The sequence below is a fragment of the Anopheles moucheti genome, assembly GCF_943734755.1.
Source record: "Anopheles moucheti chromosome X unlocalized genomic scaffold, idAnoMoucSN_F20_07 X_unloc_23, whole genome shotgun sequence".
NCBI classification, from domain to species: Eukaryota; Metazoa; Arthropoda; class Insecta; order Diptera; family Culicidae; genus Anopheles; species Anopheles moucheti.
In genome coordinates, this window is record NW_026453530.1 from 55,001 (window position 1) to 62,500 (window position 7,500).

A 7,500-nucleotide genomic window follows, 5' to 3' on the forward strand; every position below is an offset into this window, starting at 1 on the left:
GGCTTGTTGGTGCGACTTATGGGCCTGATAGTGCGACTAACGGGCTTGATAGGGCAATTTACGGGCTTTTTGGTGCGACTTATGGGCCTGATAGTGCGACTAACGGGCTTGATAGGGCAATTTACGGGCTTTTTGGTGCGACTTACGGGCCTGATAGTGCGACTTATGGGCCTGATAGTGCGACTAACGGGCTTTGATAGTGCGACCAACGGGCTTGATAGTGCGACCTATGGGCTTGATAGTGCGACTAACGGGCTTGATAGTGCGACTTATGGGCTTGATAGTGCGACTTATGGGCTTGATAGTGCGACTTACGGGCTTGCTTTTCCATGTTTTTCGCATCGAGCTTCGGTTCGTTTCGAATAATTTTGTCCATGTTTTTCGTTTGCTACGAGAGGTTCGGTTCGTTTTCAGTTATCCCTGTGTTCATGGTTTTCGTGTGCTTCGAGAGGTGTGGTCCGTGTTTTTGAGTACTCTTGTCCATGATTCTCGTGTGCTTCTAGAGGTTTGGTCCGATTTTCAGTACTCTTGTCCATGACTTTCACATGCTCTGATAGGTAGGTTCGTTCTCAGTTATCCCTGTGTTCATGGTTTTCGTGTGCTTCGAGAGGTGTGGTCCGTGTTTTTGAGTACTCTTGTCCATGATTCTCGTGTGCTTCTAGAGGTTTGGTCCGATTTTCAGTACTCTTGTCCATGCTTTCACATGCTCTGATAGGTAGGTTCGTTCTCAGTTATCCCTGTGTTCATGGTTTTCGTGTGCTTCCATAGGTTTGGTCCGTGTTTTTGAGTACTCTTGTCCATGATTTTCGTGTACTTCTAGAGGTTTGGTCCGATTTTCAGTACTCTTGTCCATGACTTTCGTTTGCTTCGATTCGTTCACTCTATTACTCTTGTCTGTGGTTTTCGTTTGCTTCGATTCGTTCACTCTTATTACTCTTGTCTTTGGTTTTCGTTTGCTTCGATTCGTTCACTCCATTACTCTTGTCTGTGGTTTTCGTTTGCTTCGATTCGTTCAGTCCATTACCCTTGTTTGCGGTTTTCGTTTGCTTCGATTCGTTCAGTCCATTACTCTTGTATGTGATTTTCGTTTGCTTCGAGTCGTTCAGTCCATTACCCTTGTCTATGATTTTCGTTTGCTTCGAGTCGTTCAGTCCAATACTTACCTTTGTCTATGATTTTCGCTCTAGCCCAGTCGCCCTGCGCTCTGAAAATCACATTCCAACTCTATCACCGATAGTGCTCACACCTTGGAAACCACATTTCACCCGGGGAACCTTAGGGTGGATTTTGAGCCTTTCGGGATTGCGAAACCATCATTTAACACTCTAAACTTAATTTCCGCAATCCCAGACGCACTTTCCATATGGTCTCCAAAAATGCGTGTGAGCTGACCTGGTCCCTTATAATAGGCAATGAACACGATTTTGGCAAAATATTTTTTTCAAAATTTTTTGACTCACCGGGTAAAATCGAATTTACTTGGGAAAAATGTTCTAGCAGGGGCCCTCCCATACAAATTTTTTTCTTCTCAAAAATGATTTTCGTTTCACTTTTCATACTCAGGGGAGTCTAAAATTGATGTTTTGAGTCACCGAGAAAAAAAAATTTTTTTGACCCGAGCTTGTGTCGGCGACCCAAAATCGACGCACTTGGGAAAAATGTTCTAGCAGGGGCCCTCCCATACAAAAATTTTTTCTTCTCAAAAATGATTTTCGTTTCACTTTTCATACTCAGGGGAGTCTAAAATTGATGTTTTGAGTCACCGAGAAAAAAAAATTTTTTTGACCCGAGCTTGTGTCGGCGACCCAAAATCGACGCACTTGGGAAAAATGTTCTAGCAGGGGCCCTCCCATACAAAAATTTTTTCTTCTCAAAAATGATTTTCGTTTCACTTTTCATACTCAGGGGAGTCTAAAATTGATGTTTTGAGTCACCGAGAAAAAAAAATTTTTTTGACCCGAGCTTGTGTCGGCGACCCAAAATCGACGCACTTGGGAAAAATGTTCTAGCAGGGGCCCTCCCATACAAAAATTTTTTCTTCTCAAAAATGATTTTCGTTTCACTTTTCATACTCAGGGGAGTCTAAAATTGATGTTTTGAGTCACCGAGAAAAAAAAATTTTTTTGACCCGAGCTTGTGTCGGCGACCCAAAATCGACGCACTTGGGAAAAATGTTCTAGCAGGGGCCCTCCCATACAAAAATTTTTTCTTCTCAAAAATGATTTTCGTTTCACTTTTCATACTCAGGGGAGTCTAAAATTGATGTTTTGAGTCACCGAGAAAAAAAAATTTTTTTGACCCGAGCTTGTGTCGGCGACCCAAAATCGACGCACTTGGGAAAAATGTTCTAGCAGGGGCCCTCCCATACAAAAATTTTTTCTTCTCAAAAATGATTTTCGTTTCACTTTTCATACTCAGGGGAGTCTAAAATTGATGTTTTGAGTCACCGAGAAAAAAAAATTTTTTTGACCCGAGCTTGTGTCGGCGACCCAAAATCGACGCACTTGGGAAAAATGTTCTAGCAGGGGCCCTCCCATACAAAAATTTTTTCTTCTCAAAAATGATTTTCGTTTCACTTTTCATACTCAGGGGAGTCTAAAATTGATGTTTTGAGTCACCGTGAAAAAAAAATTTTTTTGACCCGAGCTTGTGTCGGCGACCCAAAATCGACGCACTTGGGAAAAATGTTCTAGCAGGGGCCCTCCCATACAAAAATTTTTTTTTGACTCACCGGGTAAAATGGTCGCACTTGGTAAAAATGTTCTAGCAGGGGCCCTCCCATACAAAAATTTTTTCTTCTCAAAAATGATTTTCGTTTCACTTTTCATACTCAGGGGAGTCTAAAATTGATGTTTTGAGTCACCGAGAAAAAAAAATTTTTTTGACCCGAGCTTGTGTCGGCGACCCAAAATCGACGCACTTGGGAAAAATGTTCTAGCAGGGGCCCTCCCATACAAAAATTTTTTCTTCTCAAAAATGATTTTCGTTTCACTTTTCATACTCAGGGGAGTCTAAAATTGATGTTTTGAGTCACCGAGAAAAAAAAATTTTTTTGACCCGAGCTTGTGTCGGCGACCCAAAATCGACGCACTTGGGAAAAATGTTCTAGCAGGGGCCCTCCCATACAAAAATTTTTTCTTCTCAAAAATGATTTTCGTTTCACTTTTCATACTCAGGGGAGTCTAAAATTGATGTTTTGAGTCACCGAGAAAAAAAAATTTTTTTGACCCGAGCTTGTGTCGGCGACCCAAAATCGACGCACTTGGGAAAAATGTTCTAGCAGGGGCCCTCCCATACAAAAATTTTTTCTTCTCAAAAATGATTTTCGTTTCACTTTTCATACTCAGGGGAGTCTAAAATTGATGTTTTGAGTCACCGAGAAAAAAAAATTTTTTTGACCCGAGCTTGTGTCGGCGACCCAAAATCGACGCACTTGGGAAAAATGTTCTAGCAGGGGCCCTCCCATACAAAAATTTTTTCTTCTCAAAAATGATTTTCGTTTCACTTTTCATACTCAGGGGAGTCTAAAATTGATGTTTTGAGTCACCGAGAAAAAAAAATTTTTTTGACCCGAGCTTGTGTCGGCGACCCAAAATCGACGCACTTGGGAAAAATGTTCTAGCAGGGGCCCTCCCATACAAAAATTTTTTCTTCTCAAAAATGATTTTCGTTTCACTTTTCATACTCAGGGGAGTCTAAAATTGATGTTTTGAGTCACCGAGAAAAAAAAATTTTTTTGACCCGAGCTTGTGTCGGCGACCCAAAATCGACGCACTTGGGAAAAATGTTCTAGCAGGGGCCCTCCCATACAAAAATTTTTTCTTCTCAAAAATGATTTTCGTTTCACTTTTCATACTCAGGGGAGTCTAAAATTGATGTTTTGAGTCACCGAGAAAAAAAAATTTTTTTGACCCGAGCTTGTGTCGGCGACCCAAAATCGACGCACTTGGGAAAAATGTTCTAGCAGGGGCCCTCCCATACAAAAATTTTTTCTTCTCAAAAATGATTTTCGTTTCACTTTTCATACTCAGGGGAGTCTAAAATTGATGTTTTGAGTCACCGTGAAAAAAAAATTTTTTTGACCCGAGCTTGTGTCGGCGACCCAAAATCGACGCACTTGGGAAAAATGTTCTAGCAGGGGCCCTCCCATACAAAAATTTTTTTTTGACTCACCGGGTAAAATGGTCGCACTTGGTAAAAATGTTCTAGCAGGGGCCCTCCCATACAAAAATTTTTTCTTCTCAAAAATGATTTTCGTTTCACTTTTCATACTCAGGGGAGTCTAAAATTGATGTTTTGAGTCACCGAGAAAAAAAAATTTTTTTGACCCGAGCTTGTGTCGGCGACCCAAAATCGACGCACTTGGGAAAAATGTTCTAGCAGGGGCCCTCCCATACAAAAATTTTTTCTTCTCAAAAATGATTTTCGTTTCACTTTTCATACTCAGGGGAGTCTAAAATTGATGTTTTGAGTCACCGAGAAAAAAAAATTTTTTTGACCCGAGCTTGTGTCGGCGACCCAAAATCGACGCACTTGGGAAAAATGTTCTAGCAGGGGCCCTCCCATACAAAAATTTTTTCTTCTCAAAAATGATTTTCGTTTCACTTTTCATACTCAGGGGAGTCTAAAATTGATGTTTTGAGTCACCGAGAAAAAAAAATTTTTTTGACCCGAGCTTGTGTCGGCGACCCAAAATCGACGCACTTGGGAAAAATGTTCTAGCAGGGGCCCTCCCATACAAAAATTTTTTCTTCTCAAAAATGATTTTCGTTTCACTTTTCATACTCAGGGGAGTCTAAAATTGATGTTTTGAGTCACCGAGAAAAAAAAATTTTTTTGACCCGAGCTTGTGTCGGCGACCCAAAATCGACGCACTTGGGAAAAATGTTCTAGCAGGGGCCCTCCCATACAAAAATTTTTTCTTCTCAAAAATGATTTTCGTTTCACTTTTCATACTCAGGGGAGTCTAAAATTGATGTTTTGAGTCACCGAGAAAAAAAAATTTTTTTGACCCGAGCTTGTGTCGGCGACCCAAAATCGACGCACTTGGGAAAAATGTTCTAGCAGGGGCCCTCCCATACAAAAATTTTTTCTTCTCAAAAATGATTTTCGTTTCACTTTTCATACTCAGGGGAGTCTAAAATTGATGTTTTGAGTCACCGAGAAAAAAAAATTTTTTTGACCCGAGCTTGTGTCGGCGACCCAAAATCGACGCACTTGGGAAAAATGTTCTAGCAGGGGCCCTCCCATACAAAAATTTTTTCTTCTCAAAAATGATTTTCGTTTCACTTTTCATACTCAGGGGAGTCTAAAATTGATGTTTTGAGTCACCGTGAAAAAAAAATTTTTTTGACCCGAGCTTGTGTCGGCGACCCAAAATCGACGCACTTGGGAAAAATGTTCTAGCAGGGGCCCTCCCATACAAAAATTTTTTTTTGACTCACCGGGTAAAATGGTCGCACTTGGTAAAAATGTTCTAGCAGGGGCCCTCCCATACAAAAATTTTTTCTTCTCAAAAATGATTTTCGTTTCACTTTTCATACTCAGGGGAGTCTAAAATTGATGTTTTGAGTCACCGAGAAAAAAAAATTTTTTTGACCCGAGCTTGTGTCGGCGACCCCAAAATCGACGCACTTGGGAAAAATGTTCTAGCAGGGGCCCTCCCATACAAAAATTTTTTCTTCTCAAAAATGATTTTCGTTTCACTTTTCATACTCAGGGGAGTCTAAAATTGATGTTTTGAGTCACCGAGAAAAAAAAATTTTTTTGACCCGAGCTTGTGTCGGCGACCCAAAATCGACGCACTTGGGAAAAAATGTTCTAGCAGGGGCCCTCCCATACAAAAATTTTTTCTTCTCAAAAATGATTTTCGTTTCACTTTTCATACTCAGGGGAGTCTAAAATTGATGTTTTGAGTCACCGAGAAAAAAAAATTTTTTTGACCCGAGCTTGTGTCGGCGACCCAAAATCGACGCACTTGGGAAAAATGTTCTAGCAGGGGCCCTCCCATACAAAAATTTTTTCTTCTCAAAAATGATTTTCGTTTCACTTTTCATACTCAGGGGAGTCTAAAATTGATGTTTTGAGTCACCGAGAAAAAAAAATTTTTTTGACCCGAGCTTGTGTCGGCGACCCAAAATCGACGCACTTGGGAAAAATGTTCTAGCAGGGGCCCTCCCATACAAAAATTTTTTCTTCTCAAAAATGATTTTCGTTTCACTTTTCATACTCAGGGGAGTCTAAAATTGATGTTTTGAGTCACCGAGAAAAAAAAATTTTTTTGACCCGAGCTTGTGTCGGCGACCCAAAATCGACGCACTTGGGAAAAATGTTCTAGCAGGGGCCCTCCCATACAAAAATTTTTTCTTCTCAAAAATGATTTTCGTTTCACTTTTCATACTCAGGGGAGTCTAAAATTGATGTTTTGAGTCACCGAGAAAAAAAAATTTTTTTGACCCGAGCTTGTGTCGGCGACCCAAAATCGACGCACTTGGGAAAAATGTTCTAGCAGGGGCCCTCCCATACAAAAATTTTTTCTTCTCAAAAATGATTTTCGTTTCACTTTTCATACTCAGGGGAGTCTAAAATTGATGTTTTGAGTCACCGAGAAAAAAAAATTTTTTTGACCCGAGCTTGTGTCGGCGACCCAAAATCGACGCACTTGGGAAAAATGTTCTAGCAGGGGCCCTCCCATACAAAAATTTTTTCTTCTCAAAAATGATTTTCGTTTCACTTTTCATACTCAGGGGAGTCTAAAATTGATGTTTTGAGTCACCGTGAAAAAAAAATTTTTTTGACCCGAGCTTGTGTCGGCGACCCAAAATCGACGCACTTGGGAAAAATGTTCTAGCAGGGGCCCTCCCATACAAAAATTTTTTTTTGACTCACCGGGTAAAATGGTCGCACTTGGTAAAAATGTTCTAGCAGGGGCCCTCCCATACAAAAATTTTTTCTTCTCAAAAATGATTTTCGTTTCACTTTTCATACTCAGGGGAGTCTAAAATTGATGTTTTGAGTCACCGAGAAAAAAAAATTTTTTTGACCCGAGCTTGTGTCGGCGACCCAAAATCGACGCACTTGGGAAAAATGTTCTAGCAGGGGCCCTCCCATACAAAAATTTTTTCTTCTCAAAAATGATTTTCGTTTCACTTTTCATACTCAGGGGAGTCTAAAATTGATGTTTTGAGTCACCGTGAAAAAATAATTTTTTTGACCCGAGCTTGTGTCGGCGACCCAAAATCGACGCACTTGGGAAAAATGTTCTAGCAGGGGCCCTCCCATACAAAAATTTTTTCTTCTCAAAAATGATTTTCGTTTCACTTTTCATACTCAGGGGAGTCTAAAATTGATGTTTTGAGTCACCGTGAAAAAAAAATTTTTTTGACCCGAGCTTGTGTCGGCGACCCAAAATCGACGCACTTGGGAAAAATGTTCTAGCAGGGGCCCTCCCATACAAAAATTTTTTTTTTGACTCACCGGGTAAAATGGTCGCACTTGGTA